This window comes from Taeniopygia guttata, chromosome Z (genome assembly GCF_048771995.1).
Source record: "Taeniopygia guttata chromosome Z, bTaeGut7.mat, whole genome shotgun sequence".
Taxonomy (NCBI): domain Eukaryota; kingdom Metazoa; phylum Chordata; class Aves; order Passeriformes; family Estrildidae; genus Taeniopygia; species Taeniopygia guttata.
Window position 1 is genome coordinate 6,035,789 of NC_133063.1, and position 23,819 is coordinate 6,059,607.

A 23,819-nucleotide genomic window follows, 5' to 3' on the forward strand; every position below is an offset into this window, starting at 1 on the left:
TTGACTTCTCCAATCAATCAAAGTAAAACCTGAAAACACAACAACCTGGGCTGTCTTTGGACATCCAATTAGTCTGAAATGTTATGTTTATGAAACAAGGAAAGCTCTTCAGTGTGAGGCTTGGGAAGATAGGTACATGGACTGGGTGTCATCCATCAATGAATTTTCCTGCATGTCATTGTCAGGACATACATTTTCCTGAGGGCAGTTCCAGGATTTAAAAATTCTGAAGACGAGATTACTTATGACAATTTGTCTTTCTTGAATGGTATTAATATCTGAGATCTGCACTGCTGTTTTAATAGAATATATTGACTGAATTTTGTCTATAAAGTAGGGAAAAGGCTACACAGCTAAGTGACCCAAAGGCCCAGTTTATTTCCAGAGTCTCTTTTTCTTTATTAATAAAGAAAAAGAGAAAAGCTAAGAAAAGAAAAGCTAATATCATTCCTGCTTTTAAGAAGTCTTTTCCATTGTACACACTATTTGTCAAATATCTGCTGGTTCTAGGAGATTCTCAGTTATGAAAATAGTATGAAGAAAATCCTGACCATTTAAGAGAGCCTCACCAGATCAATTCTTGCTACTATTCATGTCTGCTTCGACTTACTTCAGGAGAAAACACATTTGGATTGAAGGAAAGGCATCCAACAGTGATCTGCATTGTCTAGCAATCTCTAACTCAGAATCATTCCAGTAAGTATAGGTACTCCAGTGAGCACATGCATAGAGAAAAGGAATAAAGTCTTTTATGGGGCTCAAATTTTCTTGCAAAGTGCCACTGAGATCTGATCAACTATAAAGAAAATTAAGAACGCCTACTCTTTTGCACAAAGGACCAATATATTTTCTTATGAGGCTTTCCTAGCTCCTCTTTTTCATCCTCTGGGTAAGAAGTGAAGCAGATTTTCCTTCTTAACTGCCCACAGTGTTACTCTGAAGTAGAGTAACAACAAAAGAACAGCAATTAGATCATGTCTACACAAAAACTTTTAATTCATCTGAAACTGGATCAAAAACAACAGCTACAATCTGCAGCAGTCCTCCTATTTCAAAGCTGAACTTGCAAATTGGGGTTTTCTATTCCTCTCATGCTGCAAAATCAAATTAAAAAAAATTGCATGGGTTATGAGGTTAACCTGTGCACTGAAGAGACATTTTACAGTGAGTACCACAGGTCAGCTGAGGAGAAAAAAAAATTATATGTTTAATGTGTGCATTTTTGAATTTCAAAATCAGAGGTAATGAGAAGGGAAAAGAAAGCTTTTTCCTTGGGGAACTGCAGCATTTGGGGCTTGGCTTGGGACCTGGATACAACAGATAGACTTATTTTCAAATACCTTGTTTTAATTTAACCACAAGATGAAGACTGCTTTACTGCAGAAGTTTATAAGTTTAGTTTTAGCTCCTAATGCCCCTGACCAACAGGAATCGTTTCCTATGGCTTAGTGTACTGACAGTGATAGGCTTGTCCAGGCTCTCACTGAGATGCTGCCTCAGAACCCCAGCTCAAGCAACCCTGCTCTACTTTATTTATCACCAAAGGTTTTCTGTATCAACTTTGCTTCCAAGTTTAGTTAGATTTATTTATTTTCTACATTAAAATACATGGATCAATGTGGGAAAAATTTTAGTGAAACACTTCAGATGTCTAGAAACGAGCTCTGTGCAAAAGTTATGTTGCTCTCTGTCACAACAGCATCTAGGAAAAGGCTTTATTCAGGGCTGATTGGGACCAAACCTTGATGACAATAGAATTACTGTCCTCTTGTGAGATGAAACAAGAAGAAACTTTGCTTTTAGATCAAGTGACAAAATAGCCTTCAGTAGGTTTTGAGCTTTGTCCATAGGCTTTGGTTTTTGAGGCCTGGGACAACCAGATTTTCTCTAGTTGGACAACCTCTGGTTGTCCAAAGGGACAACCTTTTTTTGTTGTTTATTCCTTGAAAAATAGGAATAAATATTGAGTTCTGGCAGCTTGAAAAAGAAATTCTAATATGTAGGAATGATTGAAATGTAAAACTGCCCTAAATTGGAGACATTATGAAGTGATAAACGCAGTATTGCTTCAGGTCTTTTATTATCTGTCACTTGCATAAGCATCTAATTTCAGTCCTCTGTTCATTAATGCCACAGTGCTCATCCTGTCAGGCTCAGCTTCCTGCACTCCATACAAAACCAGGGCAAGGCCTTATTCTGTGCAATGACTTAGCACATCATGACATTTGGCTTCTCCACTGCTGTCCTTGAAGTACAGTTTCTCAAAGAGTCAGCAAGAAAACAACAGCATTTCAGGCATAAGAAAGAAGATAAAAACTGTGTCTTAAGTAAGTGAGATATTTATGAATTTGACTCTTTCATGAATGACTCACTACACCTTATTCAATGTGGCCCTGATTCTTTAGTCATTCCTCTGAGGCAAATAATTTTCAGAGCCACAGATCTTATCAGAGCTGGTTCTGATAACTCTTGGGAAGCTTACCCTCTGTGTATGGATGATGCCCAAGCAGGGCCACTACAAGTCACTTGCAGCACCAGGCACATGGAACCCTTGCTTTCTTCCACTAGTTCTTAGAAGATGCTTCCTTTTGTACTGTTATCTAGTTTTTAGAGATACTGAGATCATCATTGCTTGTGGCAATATCAGAACCAGAAAACCACAATCCTTCTGCTTACTTGTGGATGTGGCTGGAAAATTCTTCCCGCACAGCATTGCTGTCTCTGAAAACTTCCTTTCCAGCCCCCAGGATACATCATTCCCACTATTGCATCTCAGGAAGGGAAGTTAAATCATTTCATCAAGATATGGAAGACAGCACAGTTTGGAAACACACCTTGAATGTCCTTTCTACCATGCACAATATGCTGGGGGCTAGGGGTTGCCACAGGTATGTTCATACAAAGGCACACCACTAATGAGCTGTGCTCTTGACAGTGTAAAAACACTCTCTCATCTTATTACCAAGGACCCAGTGATTATATTGCAATGAAAACAAAAAAAGAACGGTACCTGAAAAACATGGGCTTTTTTCTCAAGCTGCTTCCTGCCATAGCTGGTGGTATGGCTCAGAAAAACTCAGATAAGCAAAAAAGCTACCACAAACATTCCTGTACAGATTTTATTCACCTCACCCATACACACAAAATAGGTGACCTTTTTTGCTGACCTGATTTACCATATGCCACTGACTACTTTTTTTCTGAATTTGTGGGTCCTGTGCTTTTGTGGTTTTCTCTCCTGAATAATGCCAGGCCAGGATAATTGGAAGATCACAAATCTCAGCCATCCACAGTATTAGACTGCTTTTTAACAAAGAAAAGCAGAAATTAGTCAGTTATGCCAACTCTCATATAGACGTGGAGGTTTATTATAGCAAATGCCAACTACTATGGCACTACACAGTTAAAGGCTGGAATACTCTTTTTAAAATGCATCTTATTAAGCAGAACTGCTGATACTTTCAAGTCCATCAAATTCAGTAAAAGCTTACTTGCACATCATAGGAACCTGAGTGACACAGTGTCCTTAGCTTGAGAAGAGTAACAGGTTCAAGAACAATGCATCCTGATGAAAAAGAAATCAGGCAAAGGGAGTAAGAGACCTGCATGGATGAAAAAAAGCCCCATCATTATGCTAGCATCTGCATAATCATCTCTTGTGTATCTATACAACAGATGAAAGTAAGGCCAGGCCACTTGGAATGGATATGGAGAGGTTTTCAGAATACGTAGAAATGACACACGGAAGGCCAACACTCATCTTGAATTAAATCTGTCCAAGGATGTCAAGGACAATGAGAAAGGCTTCTTCAAATACATCAATAACAAAAACAAAAGATAATATGAAACCATTACTAAATGGAGGGGGAACCCTGGTAACAGGATGCAGAGAAGGCAAAATTGCTGAATGTCTTCTTGTCCAACCAGGACAAGAGGAAGAAACCAGGGAAATACCAGCCATACAGCCTTACCTCAACCTCTGGAAAGGATGGAGAGCTTCTGCCTATTGATGGAGGCCATTAACAACCACATGGATGGCAAGAAGGTGATCAGGAGCAGTCAGTATGGATTCATCAAAAGTAAATCTTGCTTCACCAACCTGATTGGCTTCTAAATTGAACGACTCTGGGGGAATGTGAGAACCCCGGGATTGATTCGGGGCTCTCGTGTGGTGGTAAAGTCTCTCCTCCAACCCGTGCTTCCAAAGAAAAACTCCGCAGCCTCTTGTTGTTCGGTCTCAAGGTAGTTTATTGCTAGCTATCTAAAAGATTGTCCTCACCCACTGCGGCTGCTTTGGTCTGCGGCCCAGGCAGAGACACACACACTCTCCTGACACCCTCACTGTCCGGTGTCTCCGTCGTCTCTCTCTCCACACAAGGCTGCTACTATCTTTTATACGATATATTACGTATTATGTATTTATAGATTTCCCCCAATACCTACTATCTATGTTACAATGTGCTTTTCTACTCTAAACCAATCTGTGAGTGCCAACATCACCAAGAACATGGAGGTAAGGAAGAAGAAGGAGGAAGAACAGGATCAGGCCCACTTTCCTCCATCTTAGAACTCCTGACCCCCCTGTACAAAGTAAAACCCTCCTGTACAGGTACTAAAACCCCCCTGTACAATACTAAAAAATTTTCCCCTCTAATTTGTGACTACTTTTACTATACCATCTAACCCTCTGTGACTGCTTGTTCCACCTTCAAAGTTGGTAATTCATTCCATGGTTCAAACTCAAAATCACAGCTGTTTTCAGCTGCTTGCCAGGGTCTAAAATGCTTCTGACCAAGGCCTGGAACCTCTAAAAATGTCTGAGGGACATTTTGGGTTTCGACAGGGGGACAATGGGAGAGCAATGGATATTGTCTACCATGGCTTCAGCAAGGCTTTCAACACTGTCTCACCAAACATCCTCACAGGCATCCTCCAGTTTGGACTGGATGAGTAGACAGTGAAGTGAATGAAGACCTGGCTGAACAGCTGCTCCCAAGGGGTCATAGTCAGTTGCACAGAGTCAAGCTGAAGGCTTGTCACTAGTGATGTACCCCAAGGTTCCACACTGTGCCCAGTGTTGTTTAACTTGTACAAAGAGACAGGTGCCTCCTCAACAAGTGTCAGCAGTGCCCATGTGGCCAAGTCAGCCAAAGGTATCCTGGGGTTCATTAGGAAGAGCTTTGCCAACAGGTCAAGGGAGGTGATCCTGCGCTTCTATTCATCCCTTGTGAGGCCATGCTGGGAGTACTCTGTCCACTTCTGTGCTCCTCAGTGCAAGAAAGACATGGAGTTCAGGAGCAGGTCCTGTGGAAAGCAATAAAAGTGCTGAGGGGACTTATGAGGAAACATTGAGGGAGCTGGGCTTGTTCAGCTTTGAGAATTGATAACTGAGAAGGGACCTCACCAATGTCTGTCAGTAACTGAAAGAAAGGTGTCAGAGGATAGAGCCAGGCTCTTCTCAGTGGTGCCCAGTCACAGGACAACAGGCAATGGGCAGGAACCGATCCACAGGAAGCTCCACCTCAACATTCAGAAGAACTTCTTCACTGTGTGGGTTACCAAACACAGGAACAGATGTCCCAGAGAGGGTTGTAGTCTCCCTCACTGGAGATCTCAAAGAACTATCCAGACAGAATCCTGTAATGTGTACTTTAGGATGGCCCTGCTTGAGCAGAGATGTTGGACCCGATGACCCACTGTGGTGCCTTGGAGGCTGACCTAGTCTGTGATTCTGTGGAAACATGACTTGGAGATAGTTAGAACAATGCTCTTGCTCCAGCTCCCAGAGTACCAATCATTGTAACATCTGAGCAGCACTAGCATTAAAAAGGCACAAAGAGATAAATCTCTTATTTATCTGACATATGTAATTTGTTATTCTGATAGAAAAATAAATAAATAACAATAAATAGAAATTTATTGTCACCTTTTTTTTTTAAATCTAACTCACCTGACAATCACATTTGCACTTTGACTGTTATTTGTTTTATTAAAATAAAGCTGGATTGCTATGATTCAGTTTTCGCAGTACTTAAAAGACAGGAAGCAGTGGAAACAAAATGCTGCACATGATAGAAAAAAAATACAGCAACTGTATCTGAAAAAATTCTGGCTAGACAAGTAGTTGTAGCATAAATGAAACTGAAGACTTTGTTGTTTAGTTACAATTATCTCATCAAAACCTACATGTCTTTAATTTATAAAAGGAATTTTCTGTCAAGATCAGAAGGAGAATAGTGAACATTTGGGTGTTTCAAACTACACTCTTGGATATATTGTTGAGTGTTATATAGTTGTAGAGGGCTCAACAATATATCCAAAAGTAAACTAGTTCCTCTCCTACAAAATATTTGAAATATTAATGTATTTAATGAATACAGAGATCCTTGAACCATTTTTACAGTGCCAGGAATAATTGATATTGGACATACTTTTAAAATACAGAATTCCAATGTTAACTTTCTTGCTGATTTCATTTACCCAGTTTTGCAGTACCCACTTCTAACTTGGAACATGCCTTAGCATCTGCAAATTTCTTCTGAATTCTAGCTATGGGTTTACTTGTTATTCTATTAATACTGCTTGCCTTAAAAAGTAACTTCATTAATTAAACATGTTCCAACATTTTCAGCTGCAGAGATGTCAGGGTAGTGACAGTCTGATTTTCTTAAGCAACACTGATGTGGTGATTCACTGAGTGACAGGAATAAATGAATAAGGTGAGCAAATGTCAAACAGAAATTAGGAGGAATATTCCTGTGTGCAAAATCAGAATTTTCAGTTTATAATTATGCATTTTATTTTACCAATTACTGGCACTTTCAAGCTCATGTCTTTTAATGTGGTCTCATTTTTTGAAAGGTTTTTGAAGGGCACTGCAGTAGACACGGCATTTGATTTAAAATTGTTTTCTGTATGTGACTCAAAACCTGAAGGGGATTCAAATGAATCTCTGAAAAAAGATTGTTGCTGGATTTTGTCATAATGATAATGACACTGACAGGAGGTAAATATTAGCTAGGTAATGAAGAAACTGAGCTTATAAGAATTTATAACTTACCTCCTAAGGAAGCATGCACATTGCCTCTGAACAGATTCATATCTGTCCACAGCTACAAACTCTGTCTTGGAAAAAGAACCACAGAAAAGGCCCTTAGCACTATGAAAACAGTAAAGGGCTACTATTAGAACAAGAAATGGGAAAATAATTGAAAAGACAGCAAAGCAACAACAGAGAAAAAGAGCCTGGAAAAGGGATGGAGATATAGTTATAGGCACCAGAAATAGTGATGCAGCTTTGGGAAGACGACACTGACACACTGGGAAGTAAGCAGATGTGAGAGCAAGGATTAAAATCAGGTATGTAAGGAAATAAAGAATGGTGATGAAGAATATAAACAGAACGGGCAAAGTGAGGAAAATACACCCAGTAGTAAACACTTCTATCCTAGAGACATACCAGTTATTCAATGGCAAGTACTTGACAATTTTGTAGGGTTATTTTGCTTATCTATTGAAAGAGCATGAGCTACAGTTAGGCAAAGGAAAAAAGACTTGAAAGAACCAATTTAATACTGCCTCACATAATATGCAAACCTGAAACTCAATTCAAGCACATTTCCTTGGAAACGTGAATCAGAAAGAACATCTTTCTACTCACTAATAAAATAATATTTTTTATTGCTACATAATAATTTCATTAGTTTACACCGCAGAATCTTCCTAGAATATTTAGGTTACATAGAGCTCCTCTGAATGGATGTGGTCTGTGCTTCACAAATTTTAGAATTATCAGACCTAGGAATGGAATGGAGACATACTTGGACTTCTATTTCTTCCATTTCTTAGGGAGAAAGGGATAAGCTAGTTACTAATTCTTAAAAATTTTAGGCAAACTACCAAGATCCAACAGATCGAGTTTAAAAGACCACAGCCTGGAACCCAGCTTTTTTTCCTAAAATAAAACTAAACGCCATATTCGTAAAATGATGCTTGGAACCTTCCAGCATATAGGTAGAAACTGGACAGTAGTTTTCCGGTAAGGCATTGGCTGAATTACTTCAACTGGATTATCTTTTTATTCATTCTTATTCATTCATCCCTTAATTTATTCAGTAAGTTATTAGTTAGAGCTCCTATTTTCTGGTGATTGCCTTCTCTACTACCTGCCTGTGTTTTCTAAACATTTCTTTATTATGACTGGAAAAGAGGCATTCATTCCTTTTAAGTGCACTGCCCTGCCATAAGACTATAAAAAGTGTAGAGGAAAGCCATAGCAAATGCAATGCTTTTGTGTGTGACTCAAAATGGTTTCTATTAGCCTCAAAAACAAGCAGTTGCCTAAAGAAGGTCAGAAGCTAATTATTTACCTAATTGTACATTGAAGAAATTAGAAGAGCCAAAGGAGAAATAATACTAGCTAATTGCTCTCATAATCCATAATAAGATCACAAGAGGTTAATAAAGGACTAAAAGTTGTTGGTCGTATTTTTAAGAATTTTTTGTAGTCTTCTAAGGAAATAAAAAAAAGCTCTTAATGATAAGCACAGAAATTATTTTAAGAACTAAAGTCTTACTAAATAAATTTTAAAAATCACCAATAAACCTCCTAAATTTCAATTGGCGTGGATTATTTTCAGAAGCGAGCTCTGATTTTGGGCAGAGGTCTCAGTTTTGGGCACCAAAAATTAGACATTCTAAAACATTTTATTCCTTTAAATATGGATGTTAAACACAATTTTCATGTAAGAGATAGAACTTTTAAAATTATTAATGTCCTTTGAAAATTATGGTCTATACAAAATTAAATATTAGGTATGTCTAAGAATGATTTAAATGTATCCCCAGAAAAGAAATTTGTAGTAACGTGGAAGGTGGCTTTCTGTGCTGATAAAGTGTGAAGGAAACCATAAAAGTAAATGTTTATTCCTAAACTAAGACTTGTGTCTTCTGGAAATTATGAATTTAAGTAATAATCAGAAAGGGTTTTAATACGTTGGGCAACAAAGAGTGAAGTGAAGAAGGCTCTTGTTTCTATTTCAAAGTAGCTCTGTGTCATCACATAAATTTACAGATAAAAAATCCAAGGTCACACATATGATCTACAAGATTCTGTTTGCTTCTTTGAAAAAATTTCTCTACAATTTCTATTCTTCTGATCCTGTTTACAAAAAGACAGGAAGTGAACAGCCCATTCGAGAATGGAAGGAGAGCAAAGCCTTATTTAGTTATTTAGACAATCACACACAATCACTATGCCTGGGATTAAGTTATCACAATTTATTGACTAACCACTGAATCAATTCCTTAAAATAGGTAACGAAATAAATTCTTATCAATGAAACATGCCTGTATTCACAGTCTGAAAAGCAGGAAGTCTAATAACCATTCTAACTGGACCCAATCTTGATGCACAGCGTGACTCATTGCTGTGGCAGGGGAGCTCCAGCAGTGCAGCAGGGCTGCAAAACCTGATAACAGAAATCCAACATATACCTTTGTTCTACAAAACATCTCTAACTTTCATTGGTTGAGAGGATCTCAACAGAAAATTTTGTAGCACACGTGTCTCTGTGTTCATCTGTATGAATAATTATTAAATATTTTATGAAACAAAAATAGCTTAGCTGTTCATTTTCAAGGTAGCAAGGTGAGAAATATTAGTTGTCGTATGTAGGCAATTAAAGAATTCCTTCGCCTTACAAAGATCTTTGGAGATGCCTCCACTACATATTTTGTCATGTCAGCCCATATTGCCATGTATCCAGACCTGAGCATGGGAATAGACAGCAATTCCCATGTAGAGGGGTATCATGCAGGGACAAAATAACCCTGGAGACAATAACATACACAAATACTACTTAGAAAAATTACCAATGAACACCAGTCTACTTCCATATGGAGCCCCTCACTTAAAATAAAATAATGTAATTTCATTAGAATTCATTACATAATATATTCCTATCTATTGAATTTGTCTTAGTATCTACATAACATCTTATGTATCAGTCAAAGATTGGACTGAATCACCTTGGAGGTCTTTTCCAACATAAATGACGCTGTGATTCTGTGAATCTATTTCTTAAATTCACATGTCTGCATAAACTCAGAAGGGCTAAGATTAAAGGATAAGTTTGGAGCTCATCTGGTCCAATTTGCCTGAGCTGAGCAGGAATGTTGACCCAGATTGACCTAGAATTGCTCATGCAGGATCATGACCAGATGGCTTTTGAAACTCTCCAAGAAGGAAGATTCCATCATGTCTCCAGGCAACCTGTGTCAGTGCTCAGTCACCCCCTCAGTGAAAATGGGTTTCTTAATTGTTTTACAGAACTTCTTGTCTTTCAGTTTGTGCCCATCGTCCTTGTCCTGTCACAGGGCAACACTGGATAGAGTCCTCTTTGTATCCTCTCTGGATGTATAAACACATTGATAAGATTTCCCCAAGCCCTGCCTGCTCCAGACCTTCTGCATAAGACAGAGGCTAATAGAAAGTTGTTGGGTTGGTCAAGCAAGATTCCTCCTTGGTAAATTCATGCTGACTACTCCTTATCACCTTCTCTTCCTTCATGGACCTGGAAACAGGCACTCTTCCAAGGACTGAAAAGTTCTATTTTTGAAGAGGTCAGATTCTGCTCTGCTGCAGTTCGGGGGGGTGATCTGACTTTTTGTACCCTTCCTTCTCTTATCTCCTGGTTTGGAATCCCACCATGTCACAGTCCCTGATGCCAAGGCTGTCTTCAGCCTCCACATTCCCAATGAGACCTCCCAGTTTCTGAGTATGAGATCCAGCCCTGCACCTGTCATGGTTGGTTTCTCTGCAGGCTGAAATTCTCATGAATTGCAATCCTCTTTGTTTATGTCGTCCTAGTTTTTCTTTCTAGTAGACATAAAGGTAGTTGAAGGCTCCAATTAGGATCAGATCCTGAGAACATGACTGTTTTCTGACTGCTTAGGCTTCTTTTTCCTCCTCAGCAGGTGGCTTACAATAGAGACACTCTACAATGTCAGTCTTACATGCCTTGTCTTTAACCTTCATCCATAAATTCTGCTGGCTCTCTGTTGAACTTCAGGCAGTGTTCCTTTCACCCCAGATGGCTTCTCACATAAAGGGTAACTTCCCCTCCTTATCCTGCTGGTCTGTCTTTCCTGTAAAGCATGTAACCCTCCATTTTACTCTAGGAAGTCACCCCATCTCTGTGAGCCCAGCAAGATCAAAGCCATGCAAATTTCCGCAGATCTGCAGCTCATTTGTTTATTACTCATTTGTTCATTACTTGAGTACGCAGGTACTTCAGAGAGGCACCCCAGCATATTGATTTCAAAAAAAATTTTAAGATTTCTTCATAATGGTATCTTGTAGGCCTTTCTTTGCTTACTAGCAAAGAGGTGGAGGCAATGCTGCTTAACTCCCATTTTGTTAATTTTGTCATCCTTTCTTATCACATCACTCTGTGATCTTCACCCATTAAGCCTGTCCATGATTCCTTCTCAGGGTTGTTATTAACTCTTTTGTATCACTATCACACATAGTTTTAAGCCCTCCTTGCCAGCTCAGATATTCTGCTGGCAAAGATAATTCTGATCTTCTTAGTAAGATGAAGTCCACTTCTCTCAAGAAGGTGATGTCTGTATAAAGTGACCAGTGCTTGTAGGACCTAAAGCCCTGTCACTAGCCGCAGATCCACAGTCAGTTATCAACTTGAGTTATCAATACCCTTCTTCTCACTACTTTACCCTCACAGTCAGGATTGAGAACAACACCACTTGGGCCCCATGCCCTTCAACTACCACCTCCAGAATTCTGAAATAACTTATACTGTTCAGGAGGTTCTTCTTAGCAGCATCAGTGGTACCCACACTGAAGAAAGCAGAATATAATATTTTGAGGGTCAGGAAATATTCGTCTGTCCCTTCAGAACAGCTCAGATCTGTGCTCCCAGCAGGGACCAAACCTGTAGATGATAGGTTAGTTTGGCAGATTGGTATCTTTATCCCCTGCAAAGTGAAATCAGCCATTTAAATTACCTGCTACTTCTTCTTGAAGGACATGCATAGCTTAGTGTCAGGGAAGTCAGTTCATGGGCACATCTGGATCCTCTTCAACTCCAAAGGCTGTAAACCTATTTTGTAGTTGTAAGCCCTTAGGTAGGGCAGGAGCCTTCTTCTTTGTTCCTGAAGTCACCAGCTTCATCCTTCACCGTCCCCGAAAGTTTGCACTTATGCTAGAAATGGACATTGCCTGTACCTCAACAGCAGTTGGGGCCCAGTTATTCTCATAAAAGATCCTTGTCTATCTCACTTTAACCTTTTGTGACGTGCAGACTGCTCACTGTCCCCTACAGCTCCTCCAGTTGGAGGTGAGTTTCTGCAAGAAGGCACATCTCCCACAGGACAAGAGCCATCTCTTCTAGTGTCAGAGAGAGGTTCCAGGCACTCCCTGGGTCGTGAGGCTTGAAGGAATGCTTCCACCATCTGAAGATCTGCCTGCACCTAAGCCTCTGCCCCGACAGGGTCAGCTTCTCCAACATTTGCATGGGAAACTACCCTGTAGCATGTAAACTCTTGTACCTGACAGCTTACACAGGTACAAATTTGGCTGAGGTTCCCTTCTTTATGCTTCTCTGCACAAACTCCTGTATCAGTTGGCTGTCAATTCCAATATAGCCTTCTCCTCAGCTTTGGCTAAAAGTTTCTTGACCCTCCCTAATCAGGGTCTCATGTAGCAAAAGCTTTAGGGAACCTGGCTCAAAGACAGCTGACTGCATTCAGTAAAATCTGCTAGAACTGCTTCAGACCCCCACGTAAAACTGTTTAATGTGATTTTTGGGGGGCAAAATTATGGGTCTGGTGAAGAGTGAGATTCCCATTAACTTCTCATAGATCATAAATTTAAATCCTGCTAACATTCTTCATAGGGTCATGGGAAAGTGAGTATTGTTTAATTTTTCTTTCCTGGGAACTGGTGCTCCTGAGGCAATTTGATTTGAAGCAATACATAGGGACATAAATACTTGAGGAATGGCAAGACAGTCCATGCTGTCTTTTTGCTAAGAATTCTTAACACATTTATCAGATTTGCTAGTAAGAATTAAAAAAGAAAAAAAACATACTGAACTAGCCACGGCTATATATTTTAAATAGTAATTTTTTTGCAGAATTATCTAAGAAATCAAAAGCATTTGAGTCAGTGGCTCAGATTGTGACAGGAAGAAGTACATGGGTGAGGGATACAGAAAAATGATGTGCATCCAGATGAGTGATTTCTAGATTTTCCAGTAGCAGAGAAAATCCAGACCCAGACTAAGACATACCAGTCATGGTTGCTCGAAGTTAATGGCAAATATAGTGAAAATATATCTAACTGTAGATCCTTAGGTCTGCAGACCACACATAAATAAAATAACTCCTGCTTGCAGGGTAGAAAATTTAATGGTAGGGAGAAACCTCTGAATATATGTTTGAAGAAATATCTCATCTCCATTCTGTAGAACTGTCTATTTAGCTGGTTCTATATTTATTTATCACATCCAAACGTAGGCAGTCCCAGTGAAAGGGCTGAATAAAGAAAAGATATAGAAAAGCAGTTTTCCATTTATAGAGCAGCTGCAGAAATTCATCACACTAGTTATTCTATATAAAAAGGAGCTAAAATATTGAAGGGAAAGTCTGTACCACAAGGAGCATTAATAACGCTAGAACATCTATGATAATTTCAGGCAGAATAAGGAATACTTGTATCCCATGAAGATCATTGATTTCCTTTTTTTCCTGTGCATTATTTCAGCTATAGCTGCATCAGCTTCAAGCTGATAATAAATAAAAGAAAGAAAATGTTCTTTAAGAAATCAAAAATCTGTAGGATGTGAGCTGTATTAAGAATAGGACAAATAAGACATTGGAGTATATAAACTTGAATGATAAAATCATGCAGAATTATATGCTATGCTAAGAGCCTTTAAATGGTGCAAATTATCTTGTTACTATTCAGAAAAAAAATTTGATTAGCTTACAGAGTATTCACTAATTTGGCCTGATTAGGAGGCTTTGCACTCTGCTGAATGCAAAGCAATTAGTAAAAACATTCCATACACTGCTTGTTTTCTACAACAAACAAGGAAATTGATGTTATTAATCCCTTCAAATATAGCTGTATTTATTATAAAAAATTCTAGCTCTTAAAGGAATCTACTACATTTTCATATATAGTCATCATATATCTTGCCTACTACAATCCATAGGACATATCTAGATATTTCTGACAGCTAATGTTTCTTGGAGTTCTGTAATGCATTGCATGTCTTCATAGAGAAATTCTTAACACGTATCAAATACTGCCTTCACATCAGAAAAAAAAGAAGAAGTTCACCTTTTATGTTTGTTTAATTTCTTGTGCTCAAGTGCAAGAAACACCAGAGTAGAACACAGTGAAAACATCTGTATATTTTAAGAAGTAGCTCCTTACAAGAGCTGTCTACCTCAAAAGGATTAGCTAAGACAAATCACTACATTATAGAAGAAGCTCAATGGAAGGATTATTTTGTCTGGTGTTTAAGACTGACTGTGAATGCTAGCATCAACACTGTCTTGTGCTATGCTAATTTAAAGTTTCATCAGCTTTAAAACAAGACGTACATTTGGTTTTTAAGCTTGATATTTAATATTAATTCATACAATCCAAAATTGTTCTATGGCTATGTAATATATAAGATTTAGAATTAAGCAGTTTCATTAAATATGCCAGAATTTCTTGAAAAATATAGTTTTGATTCACATATGCAGTAGAGGAGAATGTAAACTAGAATTAGCAGTAAAGCAATAAGGTAAGGAGTGAAGCTCTAAAGTGCTATAAAATAAATATGTAAATAACGGTATGCTCACAGGTAAATAGTGGAGATTAAGCTAAGTGCTCATTTAAGACTTGCTATTTGAATCCCAGATTACAAGGGTAACCCTTTCTTCCTCATAGGATTCTTTTTTTTTTAAGCCCTTCCTCCTGGGAAACATTGCAATCACAACAAAATTTTTTGCTGACTGCATTTCATTCCTGATTTCCTTTCTGAGAGGTGTGAAAAATATATTTCATTTAATAAAATCAAATTATCAAGTCATGCAAGTTTGTACAATTCCTATCTTTAATTATAAAGAAAGTAGAAGAATTTACACAATTCAAGAATCTTTTCTTTCCACTGTGCTGTAAGACTATCTCAAGTGCTTTAATTCACCATATCTCTAAAGCATATCTTCCAGCATATGCAATATATATTCCCAAGCCCCAAATTTGCTACTCTGCTAAATTAAATTCAAAAGCCTGTCTAAAATGTTTTATTGATCAATAAAAAAAGCAAAGTTTTGGACTGTCAATGAAGTCTTTATTAATATTAGTGAAGAAACTTTCATGTAAGTAGAAAGGTAGCTTGAAGTCATACTCAGATGTTCAAAATTGCTATCTACTATTCAAGGAAAAAGTTAATTATGGACTGTGTCTCCAAGTAAGGACTCTGGGTTGACATTACATTTTTTATTCAGTTGTAGTGTTTAATTTTAATTGTGTTTACCTTACTCTTATTGCTGTCCACTTGCTAAAAGTTTACCACAAAATAGTAAGAAAATGTGGTCAGTTTATCTACAATATTTTCCCATTTCTTAGTCTTTCATTTTAGCTCTAACAAAGTTAAAGTTAGATTGTCTCTCTCAGTTAAACAGTTGATATCTACAGTCAGCAGGAAACCTCACTGAATGAATATTCCCCTCTGAGACAGCACCATTTGCTCTCCCATAGATGAATTTCTTCCCAGTCTTGTGAACTGAGAAGGTTTCTACAAGGCTGGTGATAGAAAAACATTGTTAAGTGGAAGATGAAAGTTTACAACTCTATAATGCCAGTAGAATGATTTAGTAAAATCTAGTGACCTAACCTCTGGAATGAAGAACAGCTTCTTTGAAAGAGAATCATAAAAACACAGACATACATATTTATTGGGAAATCTGTCTTTCTACCAACTTGCATTTTGACACACTACAGAATTGCCCACTGACAGGGAAATAAGTGCTTGTTTCTATATTTTGCTTCATGAAATATAATTTCAGCATTATACACCACCTTTCTTTTAAGCAGTAACTTACCTTTCAATTCTTCAATATGAGAAGGCTCTTTAAGATAGGAAGTTTTGGGAATATTATGCATTCTTGAAATGATAGATACAGATTTCTGCACCTGTTATCTAGTATATTAGAGAAACTATCTCAAATATTTTATATGACAGGAAAGCAATACACACCTATGTCATCCATGTTATTTATTGATCCTCTTTTGGTCAATATATGTTGCAATATCAGACAATCATTCATGTTGATCCATACTTGCTGAAGTAGACAGGTAGTGTGAAAATTTATTTTCATATAGTTAGCAGTATAACCTAATAATACATCTAAAATAGAACATATTGGAAAATAGAGTGAAAACATTCAAGGTAATTTGCTGAAGGTATTGTGAAGTTTCTAGATGCTTCCATTGCTTTTATAATTTTTTTATTACCTTCCCTTTCAAAAAAAAAGCTATTCCAACAATAATTATGTAAGAATTGCTTCTAAACTATAAATTGAAAAATATCTAGACCTAGAGGGCTCTGAAAATATCTACTTATTTCATTTTAGTAACCAAAGACAATTGGCAAGAACTGAGAGGAAAAGACCAGAGAGTAAAATAATTATAGTACTCTACACTTTCCCCTTATGCTTGTGTTTTAAATTCTGCATGTGGATCTGACTATTTGGTGTCAAAAGGATACAAATACAATAAAATGAAAAGTACAAAGAATTATTAGAGTTGTAGAAAAATTTCCACATAACTGAACAGACAAAGGTTTCTTATCCGAAGAAGAAGCGGCTGGGGAAGACTTTGACAGACATGTACAAATTCCTGAAGGAGAGAAGAAAGAATGATTGAAGTTCTTCTTCAGAAAGTGCATATTGTAATCTTGTGAACTCACTGCTGCTAGATGCTTAAAATACCAGAATAGAAGAAGGATAATCATCAATTAGGTGAGTGAAGGGTAGAAAAACACAGAGATATTGAATTGTTTGAGTGTTGCTCCAACTCCCAGATCACAGAGAGCTAAAAAACTGCTGGAAACTAGAATTTAGCTCTAGAAGTACAGTAATGCCTCTCATTTTGCAGTTTCTTTGTCTGAGACCAGTGAGAAGCATAGCTTTCAGGTACTGATGCTCCTTAGGATTGACCTCACATATTCTTATTTTGGCTTTGTTAATGACAAACAACCAAACTCCTTTGATAAACCTGCTCCTCACAGAATGAAATCTGGTCTGCTATGCCATGTGTTTATAATAAAAATATAGGTTCATCTTGCGTTAGAGGGTAGATTTGTTCAGCACTGCTTTAATCACTTTATCAGTATTCTAAGCCTTGCTTCTTAATTTTTTTTCATAGTGAAACCAAGGTAGAAAAAAATTACTGGATCAGTCTGCATGAGGCCAGAAACACTCTTGGGTCCCAAATAGAAAAATATTATTGTTGTTGTTCTGGTCAACAATTTAGAAAATTACATAGAAAATAAATATTGTCAGTTCATGCTGGTTGCTCAAAATTCAAGAAAAATACAGAATTAAATTTGTCGAGAAGGTACCTAATGTCTTCATAAGTAGTCAAAACCTGTTACAGGGTCCAATGCAAACCTCAAGTGCTACTAGTGCCACTTCCAACATTCACAATGGTGAAGGACACAGCATCATGCCAGACTCAGAAGCCTTTTTTTCAGGTCACCCATGTAACTGCCAGTCTCATAAAGACAAATTACAAAATGATGTATCATAGAACAGAATCTTAGAGTATCCCGAGTTGGAAGGGACCCACTAGGATCAAGTCCAACTGTTGGCCCTGCACAGGACAAACCCAGGAATCACACCATGTGCCTGAGAGAGTTGCCCAAACACTTCTAGAACTCTGTCAGGCTGCTGCTGTGACCACTTCCCTGGGGAGCCTGCTCCAGGACCCAGCCACTATGAAGAACTTTTTTCTAACATCCAACCAAAACCTCTCCTCACTCAGCTTTGTGCAGTTTCCTCAAATCTTCCTCCAGACAGAAGAGACCAAGTAACCTTAACCACTCCTAACAAGACCTCCCCTTCAGACCCTTCACCATATTTGTAGACCTCCTCTGGACACTTACTAAGAACCTATCATCTATTTTATTGATGTTGTGGTGCTCAAAACTGCACAATTTACTCATGTGGAGGCCGCACCAGTGCAGAGCAGAGCAGGACAATCCCTTCCTTTGACCATCCGGTGATGCTATGAAATCATTACTCAGGAAACTGCAGGTTTTTATTTTACTTCCTTGTTGAAACCAGCACTTAGAATTAAATTATTTCTTGCCTTTTCGTAGTTATCCAAAACTGTAGAAAGAAGAAAACAGGAAGACTATTGAATTTTGTTTTCCTCTGTAGGTAAGTTCTTCAGTGACAAATGACATGTCAGATGAGATTGGTAGAAATATCATTTTTTAAGTGATTGCTTCAATCCTCTAAGAGTCCAAAGTTCTTATTAACAAACTGACTACATCCTGGAAATTAATAAGGGGTTGCAAAGCAGTAGGATAATTATAACTATTTTAGCTCTCTGACTCACAGGAAGATCAAGTAACAAACTGGCACTTCTTAAATTAGGCCTTTACATAAGGGCAAGTAGACTGAATAATAAATAATAGGCAGGAATCGTAGAGATGTCCCTTTTTCTCATGCCATTTGAAAATCAGAATGAAACATATGACTTTAGAGAAGCTGTTTCTGCGCAACAAAAGTGAAAAATAACATTTTTAAAGACAGGCCAGCAGAAAAAAAACAAAACCCAAATAGAAGAAAAAAAAAGAAAAAAAATACTCAAAGAAAAGAAACTGTAAGGCAAGCCTGTATGCCCATGTGCCCTTTTTTACTGATGGAAAACTTTTGTAATTTTTTCTACTTGGTTCCCCACCACCCCAGACTCTGCAGCCTTCTTATGTTTTTTCAGATTCATCCTGACCATCACTCCTTTGTGTGTTATTACTTGAAATCAAATCAAGATCTACAGTCTCTATCTCTAAAGCCTCTAAGTATCTCTGCAAAACTCCTACTACACTTTGGCACTCTATAAAACACTACTTTTCCTAGCAAAAAAAAAAAAAACCCCAAAAACTCAAAAAAAAAACCAAACCAAAAACCAAACCAAAACAAACCCAAAAAAACCCCAAACAAACAACAAAAAAACCCCACAAAAACAAAACAAAACAAAAAACAAAATCCCAAACCAAACTAAACCAAACCAAACCAAACAAAAAAAAACCAAGAAAAAAACCCCAAAAAACCAAAACAAACCCAAAAATGCTTAGATCATTGTAACAGCTATATTTATTGCAATGATCACAAATATCCAGCAACTGCAGAGATTTTAATCTCTTTTAGTTGACTGGAAAGAAAGGCAGTTACACTGCAATATGAGAAACCTCATAGACTTGGGCAATGTCGGTGCCCAAGTGATAAAGACTTATTTATGAGTATTTTTTAGAATTAAAGTTCTGAACTATTTTAATAGCAACTAGGAACTGGACCGATAACCCTCATATTCTACTGATACTTTTTTTTTTGTTGTTGTTTGTTTGCTACTTAAGATAGAGCAATAAAAAGTCATTCAAAAGCTACAGAAGAAAATCATTGAACAAACTCATTGTTACCGTGCTGCGTTTGGGAACTGTCAATAGGAGGCTGATTTCTTTTGAAAATCATACCTTTTATTGCAGCATTACAGCTTTGAGGAATTTTGAAGTTTATGCTTGTCAGCCTTTCCACACATGAAGAATTGTACATTGAAAACAGATTATAATTAGTTTTGTATCAGAAGTGACCTTTGCAGCACAATTTTAAACTGGTGCATTAGTTCCCTTTCTCTTGCCAAAGAGGAAGAAGTCCCGTTCTTAGAGCTCTTGTTTTTTGAGAGTGTTTGGGCATTTACACAGGGATAATGAAAAAAATCCTTACTGAAATTCACATGAAGGAGAAGAATTATGATGTCTCTGGTGCAACAGAACAATGCCTTTAGTCTCTGTCTTTAGAAATATTGCTGTTTCAGAGGGAAGAGAAGGAAAAAACTTTGCTGGTTATTTAAGGGTAGTTTTGGACGATAATTTTAAAGGCATGTTAATAACTGTCTGACTTCTTCAGCAGTGTGCTTTCTAAAGGTGCTCGACCAAGAAAACAATTTGATTTCTATGTTTTCCTAATTTTGAAAATCTTCTAAAAAGCTTATGGAAAGTTTTTATTAATTATTCTAGCCTTCAGTTTGAAGCCCCCATGTCCTCCCTACAAAAGCTGTGCAAACTGTTAACCAAACTTCTAAGCCTGAAAACACTGAACACCTCTGTGTGTCAGTAAGTCACTCCTCTCCAAGGCTTGCTCTTTTCTGGAAAGGAAAGGCCTGTCAGCCTGTTTACAGTACTCTCAGCAGAAAAAAGGCTTATTCCTTATCACATCAAATACCTTTTAGAGAAAGTGCATGCACAATTCACCATCCACTCCAAAGGTACTGATATTATGCATCATTTGGGCATAACTAATTCATGTCTGTGATGTGCTTCTCTGTCTGAATTACTTTTAGTCTCCCAAGCAGTTATAATTCATGATTTCACACTTCAAAAAATTAAATCCTGTGACAGTTTAGATCTTATGATTTGGCATAAATGTCTTAATGGTCTAACATCCAGAGAAGCGCGACAGGACTTTGCGGGCAAAGCCCAGCAGAGAAATTCCCATACTCCAATGGTACTGGCATCTGGTAGGTAAAACATTTATGCATCAGCTCTCCTGCCCTAACTTGCCTGGGTCACAGACAATTCATCAAACTCACTTGAAAAATAAAGTGTTTTAGTATTTGATAACATCCCACTTGCTAAATCTCTCCTGATTTCCAAAGCAATCTGTGTTTTTAGCCTCCAGATATAAAAACCACTTTGTATGACAAGAAAACAATGGTAAGGCTGAATGGGCCTTCCAACAACTTAGTACTGTCAGATGCATTAAGGATTTTGAATGAGAACCTTGATTCTTTAATTTTCTGTTATATAGACATCACGGTAGGTGAAGACTTAAATGATTATAACAACTAACAGCAAAGAAGTAATTTACTGTGCCATATTCAAGGAAGATTATTAGATAATAAAAAACCTAAGATTTTAAATTTTCTAATAATTTTCTGAACATCTTAAGGAAATCCACTTTGTCCTGTGGCTTATCTAAGAAGGGTATTTTTGTATTCTTATTTCATCTGAACATATGAAATGATATGTATAGGATGCAGTCTCATGGCCCCTGCTTTGGGGCCGTACTGGATTGATAGTTAATAGGTAAAGATGTGAGTTGACAAAGTTTTCTGAACATATTTCCACTTTGTCATCCTTTAAGTTTTGTTTGAGGCTAAAAAAGGGCAATAGCTGTTTCAAATGAACACCTTGATGGGAAGCTGAAATGAAAATAGAAAGTCCATTAGTGTCACTTGTTTCATTTTTCCTCAAATATGTTCAGACAAGGACCTAGAAATCCAAGATGCAAATATATTTTCTTTTTTTGCAAAGACAACAGCAAGAATGTAATGCCCAAGATGGCAGTTTAAGTGAAGCAAGTGGAAGACTTTCAGGGGTTATTGCAATTTCTGATCTTTAACCTGATATTGACATTTCACATGATCTGCACATTCATTCAAAATGGAGAGTAAGTTAAGCAGTTTGGTTTTAGTTTTCTTTTATTTCTGGTTTGCTTTTTTTGTTTGCTTGGTTTTCTGGTGGAAAACAATTTTTACTGACCTTTGCAGAGCAAAGTCAGCCAGGTTGCAATCACTTCCAATAGACTTGGACTTCTACAAGAACATTGAGAAATTTTAATACTTTCAACCCCTAGCTATGCCTTCTCTTGCTGCTCAAATTCCACACAACAGGAAAAGTTAAAAACTTTTTTTTTTTTTTAATCTGGAATGTGAATTCACTTCTGTCTATATGACCACATAGCGTTCTGTGTAAGCCTCTACATTGTGTTTCACCTCATTAAAATATGAGATGCTTAGAATAACACTTTTTGTAATTTGATCTTTAACTTGATCTCTAATTTGATCTTTAACTTCCAATTTTTTCAATTTCATTACATGCACATTCCAGATGAAGAAATTATGGTTATCTCTGCAATTTGTGCTTTGCATCATTTACTCTTTTTCCTTGTATAAGTGCTTATTTTGTTACTGACAGTTTGCTCACATGAGTCTTTTTACTGTTTGAGCATTTCTTTATCATAATTTTAAAATTGAACAGCAGAAAGAATGTTTCTTAAATGTACATAAGAAATGAAAGAATTATTTTGAAAGTATTACACTTAGTTTTAAAAAGACATCAAAAAATATTTTTATATCTGGGTTACATAACCAAATGCAGGGGAAATTTTTATTCTGATCCTGAACAAACCTAACTGCTGACAAGCTCAGAGTAAGCATTACTTTTGTACATACATTAATGACAACAAAAGTCATTTATGAGCTGCTCACTGTTTCATTAATATTCCCTTCTTCACCTTATCCATTGCAATTGTTTTACATTCAGATAGATGGATGGATAGATTCCTGTTGGAACATAAGATCTTTAAATAAGCTCAGAAAGAGTTTAAAGTCCATCTATTTTAGGAATAAATTCAGTAGTTAAATCAAGCAACACAAAATTTAATTACTATTAGAAAAATGGTTGGAAAAACATAAAAAATCAAAAACTAACCAACCATAGCTATTATAATTATCTCCAAGTGAATTGCAATCATTTGGAGATTAGATGTTTTTATGATTTATATAATTTGCACTGCCTGTTTTTCCAAGCACTTTGTCTGTAAAAATGACCACAGCAATGACCTCTCCCAGTAATTTAATGAGGAAAAGGAGGTTCTCATGCAAATTACCACCACATATATAAAATTATGAAGCCTCTGTTGATGCTTACATAGCATTGACTGGTAATCAAAATTATCCCATTGCTGTATCAATGTTAACTAATTAAATGCCAGGCTCCTTCTGTGGAAGCACTACTTGATACACTGTGATAGCAGGCCTGCTCAGAAAACAGTTTAAAGATACTAAACAAATACAACTTCTGGTACGTCCTGACTAGGCTGCACCCTTTAGCTAGGATAGCAGATGAACCATTACGATTTGATGAACCTCACAATGGCTACAATCTCCCAATGTAAAACAGATCATTACAGTTATTTTGGAGTATAAGTTATCCCTTCTTACCTAGAAACCATGATTATTCAAATAAAGGGTGAAATCTTCCCTAGCATACTAGGAGAACAAGAGCTTTGAGAAGAAAATTGAAAGAAACTGTAAGACCAGAATTTCTAGGGTGGAGAACCTATTTGTTTTTAGAGACTCTGGGATCAGATCCCATGCATCAGTCCTTCCTGCTGCTACAAATAGGATAAATAGATATACATTTATCACTGAAATGTTAATTTTTGACTTTATGATGTTTGTAGAGGAAACTGTAGAATGTTTTTATGACATCATATTCAGGTAGCACTGTCCCACAGAAGTGCAGGTTAATTAGCTGTATGGAACTCCCACCTGAGCATTTGAAAGAGAAATTAATTTTGCATAAATGTGAAAGAGGTGGGTTAAATGAGAAACATTTACGCTGGCATTACTAAAACCAAATTTAGGACACTGAGAACAATTCCCCTCCTCTGTATGCAATAGCAGTTCAGCAATGCAGAATGAAAATGCAGAGTGGTCCATATCACAA